General features: G+C 45.0%; 1 long non-coding RNA gene across 1 annotated transcript; it reads right to left on the bottom strand.

The window, feature by feature from the left end:
* Positions 1 to 465: 465 nt before the first annotated feature.
* On the bottom strand, positions 466 to 13,729 carry LOC117312670 (uncharacterized). Its single transcript, XR_004527104.2, has 2 exons — positions 2,895 to 13,729; positions 466 to 1,860 (listed from the first exon to the last, which is right to left on the bottom strand). It is a non-coding gene; the product is annotated as an uncharacterized lncRNA (long non-coding RNA).
* Between the last annotated feature and the right edge of the window lie 5,608 nt (positions 13,730 to 19,337).

Raw genomic sequence — 19,337 nt, 5'->3', positions numbered from 1 at the left:
TACAACTTGACTGTATTTTCTCTAGAGAATGACACTGTGATTCGATTAGCTCCTTTTCCTTGACATTTTGCCCACTTTATTAACTTCTGCTTTGCTTCTAAGCAGGCAACTACTGTTTTACTTCCCTGAAGAAGCTCATAATATTATAATTCAAGTGTCAGGACAGATTAGGTTAAACGAACTGTGTAATTCCCCAAGGAAAACAAACTTCAAAACGGACGCGGTTCGAGTTGTAACATGTCATGGCTTGCATTAGCGTTGAACGGGGTGATTCTATCACCTGACGTGCTGAAGTTGGCTCAAATGTTCCCCACTCTGCAAGGTGAGAAATTACTTAGCTAACAAAACATTTCGTTTTCCTCTCTTTGCATTCTTTCTTTATGAGATCCTGAATGTGACATTTTCACCAAAAAATCTCTGTGCTTATTTGTGAAAAAATGTATATTAAAACCAAAACCCATCAAATGGAAAGAAATCACAGATGGTTTTATTCACAAGCAGTAGAATTAATGGCCTCTCTTCTCTTTATAAATATTAGAAGCAGATGAGTTCATTACGATTTCACCCTAATAAAGAAAACCTGCTTGATTTTGACAAGACATTGACTTATCTAAAACATCTCCTAAATAACAAAGCTACTTCCCGCCCGTAAAACACCAGCTCGCAAACACCAGCTTTACCTGGACTGCTTCTAAATTAATGAAAAACACTCGAATCCGAAGAGCGCAGAAGAAGGGGCGGAGGGGGTGGAGATGGAATTCAAGGGATTTTTGAAAATGTGACTGATTTTGCAAAGAGCGAGTTTTGAAATGTTTACTCTGTGGTGGTTTGAAATTTTTACATCTTTCAACAAAGCGCGCGCGGAGAAGTGAAACCATCTGAAAGGGCTTTTGAAAAGAGCGACTCAGCACAAGTTGGCGGAGGCTGTGGTTCCTTTATCTCGGGCGATCTGTGCCCATCGTGCAGGAGGGAGCCCCAGCCCTTTCCCCCCTCCGCTCCGCGCCTCCGAGCTCCCAGCTCCGCGGCGGCCTCCGCCCGGCTTCAAAGCGCTGCTGGCGGAGCGTCCCGGGAGGGAATCGGAATCGGACACCTCGCTCCGGGGACGCCGGGCCGGCCGGCGCGGTCCTCTCCCCCAGCTCGGCTGCCTGATGTGGTCATCTTGTTAGTCATGGCAAGCCCGGGGTCTCTCTGTTTGTGCCGCTTTCAGCACTTATTAAGCGAGAAGTGGGAGGCTTTACACGAAACTGCAAAAGATGTTTTTTCTCCCCAGGGCCACGGCAGTCGGGGCCACGGCTTATCCATCATCGCAAAGATCTCTCCGAGGCACGGAACGAGTCAGCTCTGCCCAGAGGGGGAGAAAAATGAGCGGCACATGGGGCCCTCTGTCCCAGGACCTTCTTGGCTCGGCTCCCGGGGAAGAGGGTGGGCTCCTTGGTCTGGAAACTGCTGGGGGAAGGCCTTTGGAGAGGCAAAGGCACACAGCTTCAGGAAAGTGGCACATCTCTGTGGCTCTGGTGCCCAATTCTACAGTTTGGGGCTTTCCACTCGGATGCCCCCACTCTCCCCAGCCCCGAGACCAACAGGGGGCTCTCACCACGGAGATCCAGACACCTGTACACAAGTGGCAGTGCTGGGGGAGGGGTGCTGTTGAAGGTGGAAATAGTCTCTAAGCAGCTCCTGGAAAGTGAACAAATTCTGGTACCTGCACACCGTCTCGGGAACCTGCGTCTTTCTTGTCGCTCTGTGCTCCCTTCCTCCAAGGGAGGGGCTGTGAACTCCCCGGCAGGCCCAGGTGGAATTCTGAGTTCTGAGATCATCAGAGTCCCTCCTTTGAGCCTCAGTTCCATGAGTATCAAACTGCTGGGGAGATTTTGGGGGAAGCAACAAGTTTGAGCCAAGAACCCATGATTGAACTTCTCCGCCAATAAAGCCCTCCCAGCTGAGCCCCAAGGGTCTGTACTTGGTTCACCAAGCAGGGGCGGCAGGAGGCAGTGGGGGATTTGCAAACTTCAAACAGGACCTGGGGTGGGGTGGGGAGACTGTGCTGAGGAAGGAGGCCACCGACAGAGGGCTCAGGGTTAATTAAAGAGACTGCACCGTGGCACCTATCAACTCAACCTTCTCCGTATTTTCTCGGCATGAAAGCACCAGCGACTCAAGTTCTACGCAGGGTTGCCTCCCTCACCTAGGGTGAGCCTGGAAGGGCGGGAGAGTCGAGCCACACTTAGGATGGACATTTGCAGCCTCCTGGAGGACCCCAGCCAAGGCTACTTTGCCTTCCCACCGAACGCTACTTTGGACATCGAGGGTCTACTGTCTTCTAGGCACTGGGCTGGCCATATCACCTGGGAGATAGGGCCCATCAGCTCTCCCATTTTACAGATGAGGAAAGTAAGGCTCAGAGAGGCAAAGGCTAAAGGGCTCACCAGCTCAAGGGTATTTGGCTGCTTTGTGGGAGAGACGGGGTTGGAGCCTGGAGCCTCAGGCTTATGCCACTGGCTTGGGCCGGGGCCAGAGACCAGCAAAGGACAGGTTATCACTGCTTACAGCCCGCCCTCACCTCGGCCCTGCCCCCTCGCACTGTCCTTGACATTCAATCAGGTGCCTGTGATGTCTGGCCCAGCAGTTGGGGCTGGGCCTCCCCAGCTTCCCCACGACAAATGGTTCTCATTTGAAAGGGAGGTTATAAAAACACATGCCCAAAGACACTGTCAGGGAACCGAGGATTAATCTCATTTCAGTCAAAGACCATTCCAAATATTTTGGGGGTGGGGGAATGGGGGTGGGTAACAGCCGTTGACTGGGAAGGAAGTCAGGGTTCGAGGGTGCCCCTCAGGTCGGGGCCGGTTTGGAGGCACGGATGTGGACTGGTGAGGTCAGGGGTCATTGCATACCTGGTGAGGCTAAGTCTGACCGGAGGCATTGCTTTGCTGCACAAAGTCCACGAGGCCGGCTTTACCAGGGGGCCGGGGCCGGGGCTCCATCGTGAACACTCACACTGGGTTTGCTATCTTGGTTATGTTTCAGGGTGGTTTAAGTTGCCAAAAGGAAGGGAAGGATTAGACGCCCAGGACATTTGCATTTTCTGGATGGTGTCAAAGCTGCATGTTTTTGCCTGGTGACTCAACCAGAGGGGGCCCTGAAGACCAGTCAGGAGGAGGGGGGCACTGCCTCCCAGCCCCCTGCCCAGACGCTTGTGGGCTGCACAGCGAACCCCCCACCAATCCGAGCCAGGGAAGTGAGGGAGCATCAGCTTGGCTCTAAGCCGGCGGCTCCCAAACTGGGTGGCTTGATCCCTAAAAGACGACCTGTGGTTCTGGGGCACAGGCGTGAGCTGTGGACTCGGGGCCTCTGCAGAGCTTTCCGAACCCCAATGGCTCCACTGACTGAGCGGTCAGGGGGTGCCAGGTGGCTGCTGCTGCAATCTCGTCTGTTCAATGACCCTGGGAGGTAAGGACATTTATTATCCCCATTTTGTGGCTGGGGAAACTGAGGCTCAGAAAGATGCAAGTGGCTTGCCTAAGGCCTGGAAGCTGGACCACAGTGAGACATCTCCTTTAACTTTCTCAGCAACTTTTCAAAGTAGGGACTGTTGACTTCCCCAATTTATGGATGTGGAAGTTGAGGCTGGGAGTCGAGGCGCCGTGATGTGGCTCGTTCAAGCCACTGGGGAGGGAGGGCGGAGCTGGGGACTTTGGGTCCCTCCAGCTGATCCGGATCCGGAGCTCTGGCCCCGGCCGGTACCCCCTCGGGGCGGTCCAGAGCCCACATGGGCCGCTCCCCGCAAGCCGGCGGGCGCAGCAGGGGTGGGACCTCCAAGCGGCGCGGAGGGGGCTCGCGCTGCGGGCTGGCCTCCTTCCAAACAAATGTCCGCAGGGTGGAGTCGATGGATTCATTTTCCAACTGTCGGAGGTATTCGCCGAGCTCCCGCACGCGGAGGAGTCCCCGCAGAGCCCAGCGAGGGCCGGCGCCGGGCCGGGCCGGGCGCAGCAGAGCGCCCCCGCGTGGCCGGATTCGGGCGCGCGAACTCGCGGCCCGGGCAGTGGGCTGAGAGGGGCCTCGCGCTTTACAGGGACCCAGGAACCTTGAAAGGGAGCTGCTAGGATGGTCCCCATTTTACAGAGGGGAAAACAAGCAGGAGAAAAGTGCAAGAGACCTCCCAGGTTCCTCCAACCGGGAAATGGGATTCAAAGTGGGGGGCAGCCTCCCTCCAAAGTGCCTCCTCCCTGGAAGTAGCAAGAGGCTGTCCCGGCCCCTGCAGAGGCCTGCCCTAGGGAGCCCCTCCAGTCAGTGTGTGTGGGGGGGTGCCGGGGGCCCATAGCGGTTTAGTACCCCAGCAGGAAGCGCCGATGGGTGCGGTAGCGCTGGAAGCAAATTCCAAACACGAAGCTCTTGGATTTTCTGGCAAAATCCAGCCAGGGAACACTGATGTGCTAGTGTGCACCAGGCCAGGGCCTCCCACACTGGGTGGACAGGTCTGAGGGGGGGTGGGCGTGGGGGCTCCTTAGACCCTCTGTCCCCCTTCCTGCCCACGGTGAAGGGGTCTTCTGGGGCCTCCCTGTGGCCCAGTGCTCTCTGCTGGGTGCCGGCCAGCACTGTGCCACACCCTGCGCCAAGCATGCTGCGGGTCTGATCTCAATTCCTCCTCTGGAAAGCTCTGGGTGGCTGCTGGCTCTTATCCCAGAGCCCCAGGGTTGCATTCAGGGGAGTTGGCAGAGCTGGGCTTGTCGGGCCTCATGAGTCATCCCGATACCAGACAGGACGCCTCTTCTCTGGTGCACGGAATCCTGGCTGCCTTCAGGCACAGCTCGGGAGCTGGGCATGCTCGGGTTGGACGTCCTGAGCTCCCTGTGGTTGACCCATGCTTCTGAGCACTCTCTGCAGCCTGGTTTCTACATGCGCTGAAGTGGAGAGTCCCCGCCTGCAGGAGTGTGGTGATAACACACGCAAAGCAGAACCTCTGTTGCTCTACGTAAATGTGTGCCGGGGCTGTGTGACCAAATGCAACCCGCCCCCCCCATCATTTGTTTGCCCCTCACTTGGAACATCCTTCATCCCAGTCCATCCACCTTAGAGGTCAGCGCTCACCTTGTCTCCTCTAGGAACCCTTTCTCTCCCATCTTCCAGGGCTCCTCTCCAAGGGACGGTACTGGTGGGTTATGAAAGCCATTTTTAAAGGGTTCGAGAGGATGGGCAAAGATTCTTAAACAAGGCCCAGAAAGGAAAAGATTGATAATTGGACTCTATTAATAACTAAATATTTTAAATTTTTTCATCGAGGTAATTGACATATAACATTAGTTTCAGGTGTACAATATAACAATTCAATATTTGTATATACTGCAAAATGGCTACAACAAGTCTAGTTAACATCAGTCATCATACAGAGTTAAAATTTTTTCTTTCTCATAATGAGAACGTTTACGATCTACTCTCTTAGCAACTTTCAGGTATGCAATACAGTATTAATAACTGTAGTCACCATGTTGTACATGACATCCCCAGGACTTGATAACTGGAAGTTTGTATCTTTTGACCCCCTTCACCCGTTTTGCCCACCCCCACCCCCACCTCTGGCAACTACCAGTCTGTCCTCTATACCATGAGCTAGATTTGTGGTGGTGGTGGTGTTTTTTAATTTATAAATAATACATTGCAAAGTGCTTACGAATCAGAAATCGTATCTGAAAGGTTAGCTTTGTGTCCCCATTTTAAATCCACCATTTATCAGCTTATGTCCTTAGGCAATCATTTAACCTGTTGAGGATTCTGTTTCTTCATCTGTAAAATGATGGTGATAACGGCTGCCCTTTCTATCTTTTTTAAAAAAATGGAGGTATAGTTGATTTACAATATTATATTATTTTTAGGTGTATGACATAGTGATTCAATGTGTTTATAGATTTTACTCAATTTAAAATTATTACAAAATAATGGCTGTATTTCCCTGTACTATATATCCCTGTTGCTTATTTTATAAAGTAGTTTGTGTCTCTTAATCCTATAACCCTATCTCGCCCCTCCCCACTTCCTTCTCCCCATGGGGAATCACTGGTTTGTTCTCTATATCTGTGAATCTGTTTCTGTTATATACATTCCTTTGCTTTATTTTTTAGATTCCACATATAAGTGATAACAGAGTATTTGTCTTTCTGGTCTGACTTATTTCACTAAGCATGATACTCTTTAGGTCCATCCACATTGTAGCAAATGGCAGAATTTCATTATTTTTTATGGCCAAGTAATATTCCATTATATATGTGTATATATACACATATATATGTATGTACACACACACATATATGTATACACACACAGACACACACAGACACACACACACACACACACACATCCTCTTTATCCATCCGTTGATGGGCACTTAGGTTGCTTCCATATCTTGGCTATTGTAAATAATGCTGCTGTGAACATTGGGATGCAAGTATCTTTTTGAATTATTTTTTTCATTTTCTTCAGATATATACCCAGCAGTGGAATAGCTGGATCATATGGTAGTTCCATTTTTAGTTTTCTGAGGAAACTTCATACTGTTTTCCATAGTGGCTGCACCAATTTGCAATCCCACCAACAGTGGGATTTCTCCACATCCTTGCTGACATTTGTTATTTGTAGACTTTTTGATGATAGTCATTTTGACAGGTGTGAGGTGACATCTTATTGTGGTTTTGATTTGCATTCCTCTGATGATTAGTGATGATGAGCATCTTTTCATGTGTCTGTTGGCCACATGTATGTCTTCTTTGGAAAAAATGTCTTTTCAGGTCTTCTGCCCATGTTTTGATTGGGTTGTTTATTTTTTTGATATTAAGTTGTATGAGCTGTTCATATATGTTGGATATTAATCCTTTATCAGTCATATCATTTGCAAATATTTTCTCCTGTAGGTTGCCTTTTCATTTTGTTGATGGTTTTCTTTGCTGTGCAAAAGCTTTTAAGTTTAATTATGTCCCATCTGTTTATTTTTTCTTTTCTTTTTTTTTTTTTTTGCCTTAAGAAACAGATCCAAAAAAATATTGCTATGATTTATGTCAGAGAGTGTTCTGCCTATGTTCTCCTCTAGGAGTTTAATGGTTTCAGGGCTTATATTTAGGTCTTTTTTGAGTTTAGTTTTGTATATGGTATGAGGAAATATTCTAATTTCATTCTTTTTACATGTAGCTGCCCAGTTTTCTCAGCACCACTTATTGAAGAGACTGTCTTTTTTTCATTGCATATTCTTGTCTCCTTTGTTGTAGATTAATTGACTGTAAGTGTGTGGGTTTATTTCTGGGCTCTCTATTCTGTTCCATGGATCTATGTGTCTGTTTTTGTGCCAGTACCATGCTGTTTTGATTACTATAAATTTTTAGGATAGTCTGAAGTCAGGGAGTGTGATACCTCTAGCTATGTTCTTTTTTCTCAAGATTGCCTTGGCAATTTGAGGTCTTTTGTGGTTCCATATAAATTTTAGGATTATTTTTTCTAGTTCTGTGAAAAATGCCATGGGTGTTTTGATAGAGATTGCATTAAATTTATAGATTGCTTTGGGTAGTATGGGCATTTTAACCATATTAATTCTTCCAATACAAGAACATGGGATATCTTTCCATTTCTTTGCATTATTTTCAAATTCCTTCATCAATATTTTAGTTTTCAGAGTATAGGTCTTTCACCTACTTGGTTAAGTTTATTCCTAGGTATTTTATTCTTTTTGATACGATTGTAAATGAGATTGCTTCTTTAATTTCTCTTTCTGATAGTTCATTAATAGTGTATAGAAAAGCAACAGATTTCTGTGTTTTTTATCCTGCAACTTTACTGAATTCATTTATTCTAATAGTTTTTTTTTTGGTGGAAACTTTAGGGTTTTGTATATATAGTATCATGTCATCTGTAAATAGTGACATTTTTACTTCTTCCTTTTCAGTTTGGATGCCTTTTATTTCTTTTTCTTGTCTGATTGCTGTGGCTAGGATTTCCAATTCTATGTTAAATAGAAGTGGCAAGAGTGGGCATACTTTTCTTGTTCCTGATTTTAGATTTTCATTGTTGAGTATGATGTTACCTGTGGGTTTGTCATAAATGGCCTTTATTATGTTGAGATATGTTCCCTCTATACCAACTTTGATGAGAGTTTTATCATGAATGGATGTTGAATTTTGTCAAATGCTTTCTCTGCATCTATTGAGAATCATGTGATTTTTATCATTCCTTTTGTTAATATGGTGTATCACATTGATTTGCAAATATTAAACCATCCTTGCATCCCTTGAATAAACCCCACTTGATCATGGTGTATGGTTTATATATTGTTGAATTAAATTTGCTATTTTTTTGAGGATTTTTGCATCTATATTCATCAGAGATATTGGCCTGTAAATTTTTTTTTTTTGGTAGTGTCTTTGTCTGTCTTTGGTATTAGGGTAATGGTGGCCTTATAGAATGAATTTGGGAGCGTTCCATCCTCTTCAATTTTTGGGAATAGTTTGAGAAGGATAGGTATTAGCTTTTCATTATGTGTTTGGTAGAATTTCCCTGAGAAGCCATCTGGTCTTGGACTTTTGTTTGCTGGGAGTTTTTTGGTTTTAAATTTATTTATTTAATTTTTTTTTTTTTTTTTTTTTTTTTTTTTTGCCTGCATTGTGTATTCACTTGCACATGGGTTTTCTCTAGTTGCTGAGAGCAGGGGGGGGGGCTACTCTTTTTTGTGATGCACGGGCTTCTCATTGCGGTGGCTTCTCTTGTTGCAGAGCAGAGGCTCTAGGCATGCAGGCTTCAGTAGTTGTGGCACATGGGCTTCAGTAGTTGGGGCTCGCGGTCTCTAGAGCACAGGCTCAGTAGTTGTGGTGCACAGGCTTAGTTACTCTGCGGCATTTGGGATCTTCCTGGACCAGGGATCGAACCCATGTTCCCTGCATTGACAGGTGGATTCTTTTTTAATTTATTTGTTTTTATTTTATTTTTTTTGCGGTACGCGGGCCTCTCACTGTTGTGGCCTCTCCCTTTGCGGAGCACAGGCTCCAGACGCGCAGGCTCAGCGGCCATGGCTCACAGGCCCAGTTGCTCCGCGGCATATGGGATCTTCCCAGACCGGGGCACGAACCCGTGTTGCCTGCATTGGCAGGCGGACTCTCAGCCACTGCGCCACCAGGGAAGCCCGGCAGGTGGATTCTTAACCACTGTGCCACCAGGGAAGCCCTGCTGGGAGTTTTGTTTGTTTGTTTGTTTGTTTTTTACAAATTCAGTTTCACTACTAGTGACTGGACTGTTCAGATTGTTTATTTCTTCCTGATACAGTCTTGGAAAGTTGTGTCTGTCTAGAAATTTGTCCATTTCTTCTAGGTTGTCCAATTTGTTGACATATAATTTTCATAGTATTCTCATTATATTTTGTATCTCTGTGGTATTGGTTGTTATTTCTCCTCTTTCACTTCTTATTTTGTTTATTTGGGTCCTCTCTCTTTCCTTCTTGATGAAGCTGGCTAAAGGTTTATCAATTTTGTTTATCTTTTCAAAGAACTAGCTCTTGGTTTCATTGATCTTTTCCTTTTGTCTTTTTTGGGTCTCTATTATTTATTTTTCTCTCTCATCTTTATAATTTCCTTCCTTCTGCTGACTTTGGGCTTTGTTTGTTCTTTTCCTAATTCCTTTAGATGGAAGATTAGATTGTTTATTTGAGATCTTTCTTATTTCTTGAGTTAGGCCTGTATGACTATAAACTTCCCTCTTAGAACTGCTTTTGTTGCATCCCATAGATTTTGGAAAGTTGTGTTTCCATTTTCATTTGTCTTGAGGTATTTTTTGAGTTCCTCTTTGATTTCTTCATTGACCCATTGTTTTTTTTAATAGCATGTTGTTTAGTCTCCACATGTTTGTGCTTTTCCCATTTTTCTTCCTGTAATTGATTTCAAGTTTCATGTCATTGTGGTCAGAAAAAAAATGCTTGATATAATTTCTGTCTTCAAATTTGTTGAGACTTGTTTTGTGGCCTTGCATGGGATTTATCTTGGAGAATGTTCCATGTGCAATTGAAAAGAATGTGTATGCTGCTGTTTTGGGGTGGAATGTCCTGTAGATATCTATTAAATCCAACTGGTCTATGTGTCATTTAAGACCACTGTTGCCTTATTGATTTTCTGTTGGGATGATCTGTCCGTTGATGCAAGTGGGGTGTTAAAGCACCTGCTATTATTACATTGTAATTTTCTCCCTTTATGTCTATTAATGTTTGCTTTATATATTTATGTGCTCCTGTATTGGATGCATATATGTTAACAAGTATACTATCCTCTTGTATTGATCCTTTTAGCATTATATAATGCCTTTCTTTGTCTTTTGATTTGGACTTTATTTTTTCTGGTATGAGTATTGGTACCCCAGCTTTCTTGTTGTTTCTGTTTACATGAAATATCTTTTACCACCCCCGCACTCTCAGTCTCTGTGTGTCTTTAGTTCTAAGGTGAGTCTCTTGTACGAAGCATATAGATGGGTCTTGCTTTTTTCTATTCAATCAGCCACCTTATGTCTTTTGATTGGAGCATTTAGTCCACTGACATTTAAAGTAATTATTTTTAGGTGTATACTTACTTACATTTTATTACTTGTTTTCTGGTTGTTTTTGTAGGTCTTCCCTGTTCTCTTCTTCTTCTTTTATTTCTTCCCATGTAGTTTAATGATTTTCTTTAGTGGTATGCTTGTGTTAATTTCTCTCTTGTTTTTGTGTATTTAATATAGGTTTTTGATTTTTGGTTACCATGGGGTTCACACATGTTGACCTAAAACTATATCTGTTTTATTTTTTATTTTTATTGGAGTATAGTTGATTTACAATGTGTTAGTTTCAGGTGTCCAGAAAAGTGAATCAGATATAGATAGATATATATATATACACATATATATATATGTGTATATATATATATAATCTCCATTCTTTTCAAGATTCTTTTCCCATATAGTTCATTACAAAATATTGAATAGAGTTCCCTGTGCTATACAGTAGATCCTTGTTAGTTATCTATTTTTTTTTAAAGATATATATATATATATATATATATATTTTAAATGAATTTATTTATTTTTGGCTGTGTTGGGTCTTCGTTTCTGTGCGAGGGCTTTCTCTAGTTACGGTGAGCGGGGGCCACTCTTCATCGCGGTGTGCGGGCCTCTCACTGTCACGGCATTCTCTTGTTGCGGAGCACAGGCTCCAGACGCGCAGGCTCAGTAGCTGTGGTGGGCAGGCTTAGTTGCTCTGCGGTATGTGGGATCTTCCCAGACCGGAGCTCGAACCCGTGTCCCCTGCATTGGCAGGCGGATTCTCAACCACTGCGCCACCAGGGAAGCCCTAGTTATCTATTTTATATATAGTAGTGCATATGTGTTAATCCCAATATCCTAATTTAGATATCTATTTGTTTTAACTAGGTAGTCCTTTAAGTGCAAACACATTCTAAAAGACCTACATTTTTTACTCCCTTCCCCCTCACTTTGCATTTTTGATGTCATATTTTACATCTTCATGTTTATCTGTTTACTGATTATTTTAGTTATAGTTGATTTTTACAATTTTGTCTTTTAATCTTCATACTAGCTTATTTAAGTGGTTGATCTTCAGCCTTTATGTTTGCTTTTATTAATGGGATTTTTCCTTTTCTATAGATACTTCTTGTTATAGCCTTTTCTTCTTCCCTTAGAAAAGTCCTTTTAGCATTTCTTTTTGGGTCAGTTTAGTATTGATGAACTCTTAGTTTTTGTTTATCTGAGAAGTTCTTTACCTCTCCTTCAATTCTAAGTGATAATCTTGCTTGGTAGAGTATCCTAGGTTGCAGGTTTTGCCCTTTCAGCACTTTAAATATATCATGCCATTCCCTTCTGGCCTGCAAAGTTTCTGCAGAGAAATCAGCTGATAGCTTTATGGAGGTTCCCTTGTAACGGACTCTTTGTTTTTCTCTTGCTGCCTTTAGAATCCTCTCTTTATCTTTTGTTATTTTAATTATGCCCTGGTGTGGGTCTGTTTGGGTTCATCTTGTTTGGGACCATATGTGCTACCTGTACCTGGATATCTGTTTCCTTCTTCAGGCTTGGGAAGTTTTCAGCCATAATTTCATTAAATACATTTTTGACTCTCGCCCCCGCTTTGCTCTCTTCTCCTTGTGGGACCCCTATAATGTGAATGTTGGTACACTTGATCTTATTCCAAAGATTCCTTAAACTGTTTTCATTTTTTAAAATTTGTTTTTCTTTTTGCTGTCTGATTGGGTAATTTCCATTATTCTATTTTCTAGATCACTTATGCTTTCTTCTGTATCACCTAGTCTGCTGTTCATTCCTTCCAGAGTGTTTTTCATTTCAGTTATTGTATTCTTCAGTTCTGACTGGTTCCTTTTTATATTTTCTAGTTCCTTGTTAAACTTCTCACTGTGTTCATCTATTCTTTTCCCCAACTCAGTTAGCAATCTTATTCTACCGCTTTGAATTCTTTATCTAGTAAATTGTTTATTTCTATTTCATTTGTTGTTTTTTCAGGGGCTTTCTCTTGCTCTTTCAATTGAAACAAATTCCTCTGTCTTTTCATTTGCCTATCTTTCTCTGTCTCTATGGAATTAGGTCAAACAGTTACTTATGGTGGTCTTGAAGGGGTGTCCTTATGTGGTAGTTTCCCTATACCGTCTGCATGTGCCCAGTGGCTTTGGTGGGAGAGCTGGATTTGACATGAACGTAAGTCACGTCTTTCCTCAAGGTGTTCTGGCAGCTATCTCCTTGGTAGGAGCTGGGGCTGGAGAAGGAGGGGCTAGGGCTGGAGCCCTCTACTCAGTGGATGTCACCACCCTGTTGGGGGTGGGGTCAGGTCCCAAGTTGCTGGAGCAGAAGCCCTGAGGGTTGGCTCTGACCTGGCTCAGTTCCCTTTAAGTGCGTGTTCTTCCCCCTCCCAGGCCCAGCACCCTCAGTCCCAGAGGGGAGCAGTGCTGGAGTAAGGGGGGCCAGCGTGGGCATTTGGTGAGGGTCAGGGCAGGGGGTGTGGTGGTCTGGCTGCCGTCAGAGATCTGGAGTGCCTCTGATGGCCTCCCTGTGCAATCGTCAGTAATGGCTGCCCCCTCCCCACTAAGTCATCACTTAGCATTCGAGCTGACACGGCGTCTCATGGCCCGAGCTTTTTCCTTGGTTGTGGCAGCCCTTGCCCCCGTGTGGAGCTGCAACGTGAGGCAAAGGGTGCTGGAGCACCTTTTGCTTGGCTCAGGCGCGGGTGCGCACTGGGGTGGCAGGGGGAAGCAATCCAGCCAGCTGGCTGTTTCCATCTGCCCTTTCTGCCCTACTCTGGGGGCAAGCGAGCATTTGTGCACTCCTCATGAGCAGAGTCCAGGCTTCCCACAGCTCTCCTGTTAGTCCCACTGGCCCTCCAACCAGCCAAGGGGCTCATCTTCCCTTTATTGGACCCCAGGGCTGGAATGCCCACTATGTGGCTCACCCCCGGGGAGGGTCTCCACCCATCTAATCTCCCTTTTCCTCTGAGTCCCTTCCTGGGGACACAGGTCCTGACCTTATTACTTCTTTTCCCCTCCTGCCTGATTCTGCTTGTATCTTACAGCTTTGTTAGTACGGGAGCCTTTCTGCTAGTCTCCAGTTAGTTTTCAGTAAGAATTGTTCCACATGTAGATGGATTTTTTTTTAACATCTTTATTGGAGTATAACTGCTTTACAGTGTTGTGTTCGTTTCTGCTGTGTAACAAAGTGAATCAGCTATATGCCTACGTATATCCCCATATTCCCTCCCTCTTGCGTCTCCCTCCCACCCTCCCTATCCCACCCCTCTAGGTGGTCGCAAAGCACCGAGCTGATCTCCCTGTGCCACATAGCTGCTTCCCCCTAGCTATCTGTTTTACATTTGGTAGTGTATATATGTCCATGCCACTCTCTCACTTCGTCCCAGCTTACCCTTCCCCCTCCCCATGTCCTCAAGTCCATTCTCTACGTCTGTATCTTTATTCCTGTCCTGCCCCAGGTTCATCAGAACCGTTTTGTTTTTTTAGATTCCATATATATGTTAGCATATGGTATTTTTCTCTTTCTGACTTACTTGACTCTGTATGACAGACTCTAGGTCCTGTAGATGTATTTTTGATGTGTACGTGGCAGGAAGTGAGTTCTGGGTCCTTCTACTTCGCCATCTTGATTCAGGTCCTTATTGTTATGTTTTAGATTCCACATGTAAGTGAGATCATACAGTATTTGTTTTTCTTTGTCTGACATTTCATTGAGCACATTGCCCTCAAGGTCCATCCATGTGGTTGCAAACAGCAAGATTTCATTCTTTTTTATGGCTAAGTAGTATTCCATTGTATAAATACACCACATTTTCTTTATCCATTCGTCCACTGACGCACACTTACGTTGTTTCCATATCTTGGCTATTGTAAATAATGCTGCAATGAACACAGGGGTGCATAGATCTTTTTGAATTAATGCTTTTGTTTTCTTCAGGTAATACCCGGAAGTGGAATTGCTAGATCATATGGTAGCTCTATTTTCAATTTTTTTTTTTTTTTTTTTGGTGGTACGCGGGCCTCTCACCGCTGTGGCCTCTCCCGTGGCGGAGCACAGGCTCCGTACGCGCAGGCTCAGCGGCCATGGCTCACGGGCCCAGCCGCTCTGCGGCATGTGGGATCCTCCCGGGCCAGGGCACGAACCCGCGTCCCCTGCATCGGCAGGCGGACTCTCAACCACTGCGCCACCAGGGAAGCCCTATTTTCAATTTTTTGAGGAACCTCCATGTTGTTTTCCATAGTGGCTTCACCAAGTGACATTTGTACCAAAGGGCGCAAGGGTTTACTTTTCTCCGCATCCTTGCCAACACTTATGTGTTATTTCTGTCTTTTTGATAACAGCCATCCTAACAAGTGTGAGGTGATTACTCACTGTGGTTTGGATCTGCATTTCCCTGATGATTAGTGATGTTGAATATCTTTTCAAGTACCTGTTGGCCATCTGTATACCTTCTTTGGAAAAATGTCTGTTCAGATCTTCTATTTTTTAATTGGATAGTTTGGTTTTCTGCTAATGAGTTGTATGAGTTCTTTATATATTTTGGCTATTAATCCCTTGTCAGACATACGGTTTGTAAATATTTTCTCCTATTCAGTAGGTTGCCTTTCATTTTGTTGATGGTTTCCTTTGCTGTGCAGAAGCTTTTTTGTAGTCACACTTATTTTTGGTTTTGCTACCTTTCTTTTGATCTCAAATCCAAAAAGTCAGCACCAAGTCCTATGTCAAGGAGCTTACGGCTTATGTTTTCTTCTAGTAGTCTTATGGTTTAAGATCTTACATTTAAGCCTTTAATGCATTTTATTTTTGTATATGGTGTAAGATAGTGGTCTAGTTTCATTCTTTTGCTAGTGGCTGTCCAGTTTTCCCAACACCATTTATGGAAGAGACTGTCCTTTACCCATTATAAATTCTTGGCTCTTTTGTTGCAAATTAATCAACCATATATGTGTGGGTTTAGTTCTGGGCTCTCTATTTTGTTCCATTGTCTATATGTCTGTTTTTATGCCAATATCATACTGTTTTGGATATGAAAGCTTTGTAATAAAGTTTGACACCAGGGGGCATGATGCCTACAGTTTTGTTCTTTTTTCTCAAGATTGCTTTGGCTATTTTTTTTGTGTGTGGTTCCACACAAATTTTAGGTTTGTTCTCTTTCTATGAAAATGACCTTGGAATTTTGATAGGGGTTGCACTGAATCCTTAGATTGCTTTGGATAGTATGAGCATTTTTTTTTTTTTTTTTTTTTTGCGGTACGTGGGCCTCTCACTGCTGTGGCCCCTCCCGTTGCGGAGCACAGGCTCCGGACGCGCAGGCTCAGCGGCCATGGCTCACGGGCCCAGCCGCTCCGCGGCATGTGGGATCCTCCCAGACCGGGGCACGAACCCGTATCCCCTGCATCGGCAGGCGGACTCTCAACCACTGCGCCACCAGGGAAGCCCTAGTATGAGCATTTTAACAATATTAATTCTTCCAATCCATGAGCATGGGATATCTTTCCATTTATCTGTGTCTTCTTTGATTTCTTTCATCAGTATCTTATAGTTTTCAACATACAGTCCTTTCACCTTCTTGCTTAAAATGTATTGCTAGGTATTTTATTCTCTTTGATGCAATTATAAACTGTATTGTTTTCTTAATTTCCCTTTTTGATAGTTCATTACTAGTGTATTGAAATGCAACTGATTTTTGTGTATTGATTTTTGTATACTACAACTTTAATAAATTCATTTATTAGTTCTAACAGTTTTTGCTGGAGTTTTTAGGGTTTTCTATATATAATATCATGTCATCTGAAAATAGTGACAGTTTTCCTTCTTCCTTTCCAATTTTGGATGCCTTTTTTTATTCTTGCCTAATTGCTCTGGCTAGGACTTCTAATGCTATGTTGAATAAAAGTGGTGAGAGTGGGCATCCTTGTCCCTGATTTGAGAGGAACAGCTTTCAGCTTTTCATTGTTGAGTATATGATGTTAGCTGTGGGTTTGTCATATGTAGTCTTTATTATGTTGAGGAATATCCCCTCTAAACCCCTTTGCTGCGATTTTTAAAAAATCATAAATGGATGGTGAATTTTTTCAAATGCTTTTTCTGCATGTATTGAGAGGATCATAAGATTTTTTATCCATGTTGTTAATGTGGTGTATCACATTGATTGATTTGTGAATGTTGAACCATTCTTGTTTCCCTGGAATAAATCCCACTCGATCATGGGGTATGATCCATTTAAGGTATTGTTGAATTTGGTTTGCTAATATTTTGTTGAGTATGTTTGCATCTATGTTCATCAGGTTTTTGGCCTGTAATTTTGTTTTCTTGTGGTGTCTTTGTCTGGTTTTGGTATCAGGGTAATGCTGGCCTTGTATATTTTCTTGTATTTTATCAACTTGGCTACAGTTTCTGTATTAAAATCTTCAAGTGCAGCTGCTGATTTATCTGTTTCTCTTCCTCTTTGGTCAGTATTTCAGAACTTTTAGGCTCTTACTTGAAACAACTTGCTCCTGCCTGTTTCAGTGTCCTCCCATATCTCTTAAGGGCTACCTTTTTTTTTTTTTTTTTTGCGGTACGCGGGCCTCTTACTGTTGTGGCCTCTCCTGTTGCGGAGCACAGGCTCCGGACGTGCAGGCTCAGCGGCCATGGCTCACGGGCCCAGCCGCTCCACGCGCGGCATGTGGGATCTTCCCAGACCAGGGCACGAACCCATGTCCCCTGCATCGGCAGGCGGACTCTCAACCACTGCGCCACCAGGGAAGCCCAAGGGCTACTTTTTGTTTATATTAAACTCATGTTCTGTCTGGCCTATTAGTGCTTCTTCTGGTATTGGTGGGTTAGATTCTTGTCTTCCTTTTGGTGGACCAGCTCTTCTGGCGTCTGTTTTTCCCATGTGAACTCACTGTTCCCTAGACCTCTCAGCTCCATTGGCTGGAAATGGAGCTGAGCAGAGTGGCAAGGAAGCTGGTTCTTAACCTCATCTGCACACTAACATCACTGGGGAGCTTGACAAACAACTGGCTCCTGGGTCCCTCCTCCAGAGATTCTGCTTTCTGTGATCTGGGCACAGGAAGTTTTAAAAACTCTCCAGGTGATTCTAATGTGCAGTCAATGTTGCAAACCCTTGCGCTCCCTCCAGAGAAGGACAAGGAGGGTTATAGAGGAATTGATGCACCTTGGATGTTCCAATCTGTGCCAACTTCTGCCCGTGTGTCCTCCTCAATCAGGAAGTTCAGACCTTCAGGAAAGTGTCCAAGACCTCTGCCCCAGAACCACCTTTCCTGAGACCTGTGTCTCTGGTTGCACTTACTTGGCCCAAGATGTGGGGAGAAGGGAGGGGTCCAGCCCAGCTGTTGTTTTGGTGGTGAAAGGATGAAAATAGTGAAGGGATAGTGAAAGGATGAAAATGACCCATGCAGAGCAGTGTGTGTGTGTGTGTGTGTGGGGGGGAGGGGCAGAAGAATGAGCAAAGCCAGAAAGCCGCTCGCCCACGCAATCTCTCACCTGTAGCATTGGCTGTCTTTCCCTCTGGCCTGTTGCTGTTCACCGAGCCCCTTCTAGCTTTAGTGTTGGGTCCTGTGGTCCACCAATCTTCCTGTCGCTTTCTCCGGCATCTCCCTGAGTTGGGCTCAAGAGAGAGAACCAGCAGCCCGTGGCAGTCCACCTTCCTGCCCCCACCCCACCGCCATCGTGGATCGTGTTGGGCGCCGCGGCTTCAAAAAGGAGCCAGATAAGGGCCCAGCTCTCACTCTTGTCTCTGGTGTCTTTGAAGCCAGCGTAGACATGTCCATGGAGGCCCAGTGCTTGTCATCATGATCCCTGGGGTGGTCCCAAGCCTCACAGCAAGTGCCACTGGGGCCCATTCTTCTTAGGCTCCTCAGCAATTGAGTCCAGCCCACTCACTTCAAGAAACTCATTCAAAGAGCGTTTGCTCATGCCTGCTATTTCTCTAGGCTTGTACTGGGGGCTCAGTTTGAGTGTATGTGTGGCTGGGGAGGACTGTGTAATAAATGAGACACATACCCCTTCTTCCAGGAGCAGATAACATAATGAGAGGATCAAATGGCTCCAGTACCGCCAATGGGTCAATAGGTTTAAAATGCAAGGTGTACAGTGGCTTGAAGGGGTCGAGAAGGACATCCCAGAGGAGACACATGAGCAAGTCTTGAAGGATGAACAGGAGTTTACCAGGCAGAAAAAATGAGGGAAAAGTATTCTAGGCAGAGGGAATAGCATATGCAAAGGCAAGGAAGCAGAGCTTAGGGTTTGAGGAAGCACTAATAATTCAGCAGGGAGATTTAGTGGCAGGTGAGGCTGGGATGGGAGGTGGGGGTCAGACCTAGGACAGTGGTGGACGGAAACCTGGGGGGCTCAGATTTCATTCTTAGGGTGAGGGATGAAGCACTGTCAGTGGAGCAGTCCTATTGGATCCTGGCCATGAGGAAGACGGATGAGAGGGGACGACATGGGCGGCAGGGGAATGGTTAAGGGGCTGATGCTGTCATCCAGGGAACAGTGTCGAGGCCAGAACTTAAAAAGAAGTAGCAAGAAGAATAGTGGCTGAGTTTGAAAGCAAGTTTAGATGAGAGAACTGTCCAGCTGGAAACAGGGTGATCATAGATGGCTCCAGGTGGGGGTGTGGGTGACTCTCGTGAGAGATGGTGGAGCTGCTCCAGGGATGGGGAAGTTAGGAGAAGGGGAACAATGTGGGGCCTGGGGGAAGATGGTACATTCAGCTCGGGATGTGCTGAGGTCAAGGCGAAACATCCAAGTGGAGACCTCCAGGTGGCTGCTGGGACTACGTGGCTGGACCT

The sequence above is a fragment of the Tursiops truncatus genome, chromosome 6 (genome assembly GCF_011762595.2).
Source record: "Tursiops truncatus isolate mTurTru1 chromosome 6, mTurTru1.mat.Y, whole genome shotgun sequence".
NCBI classification, from domain to species: domain Eukaryota; kingdom Metazoa; phylum Chordata; class Mammalia; order Artiodactyla; family Delphinidae; genus Tursiops; species Tursiops truncatus.
Note: the sequence above shows the minus strand (reverse complement) of the source record. Positions and strands in the feature narration are given on the sequence as shown.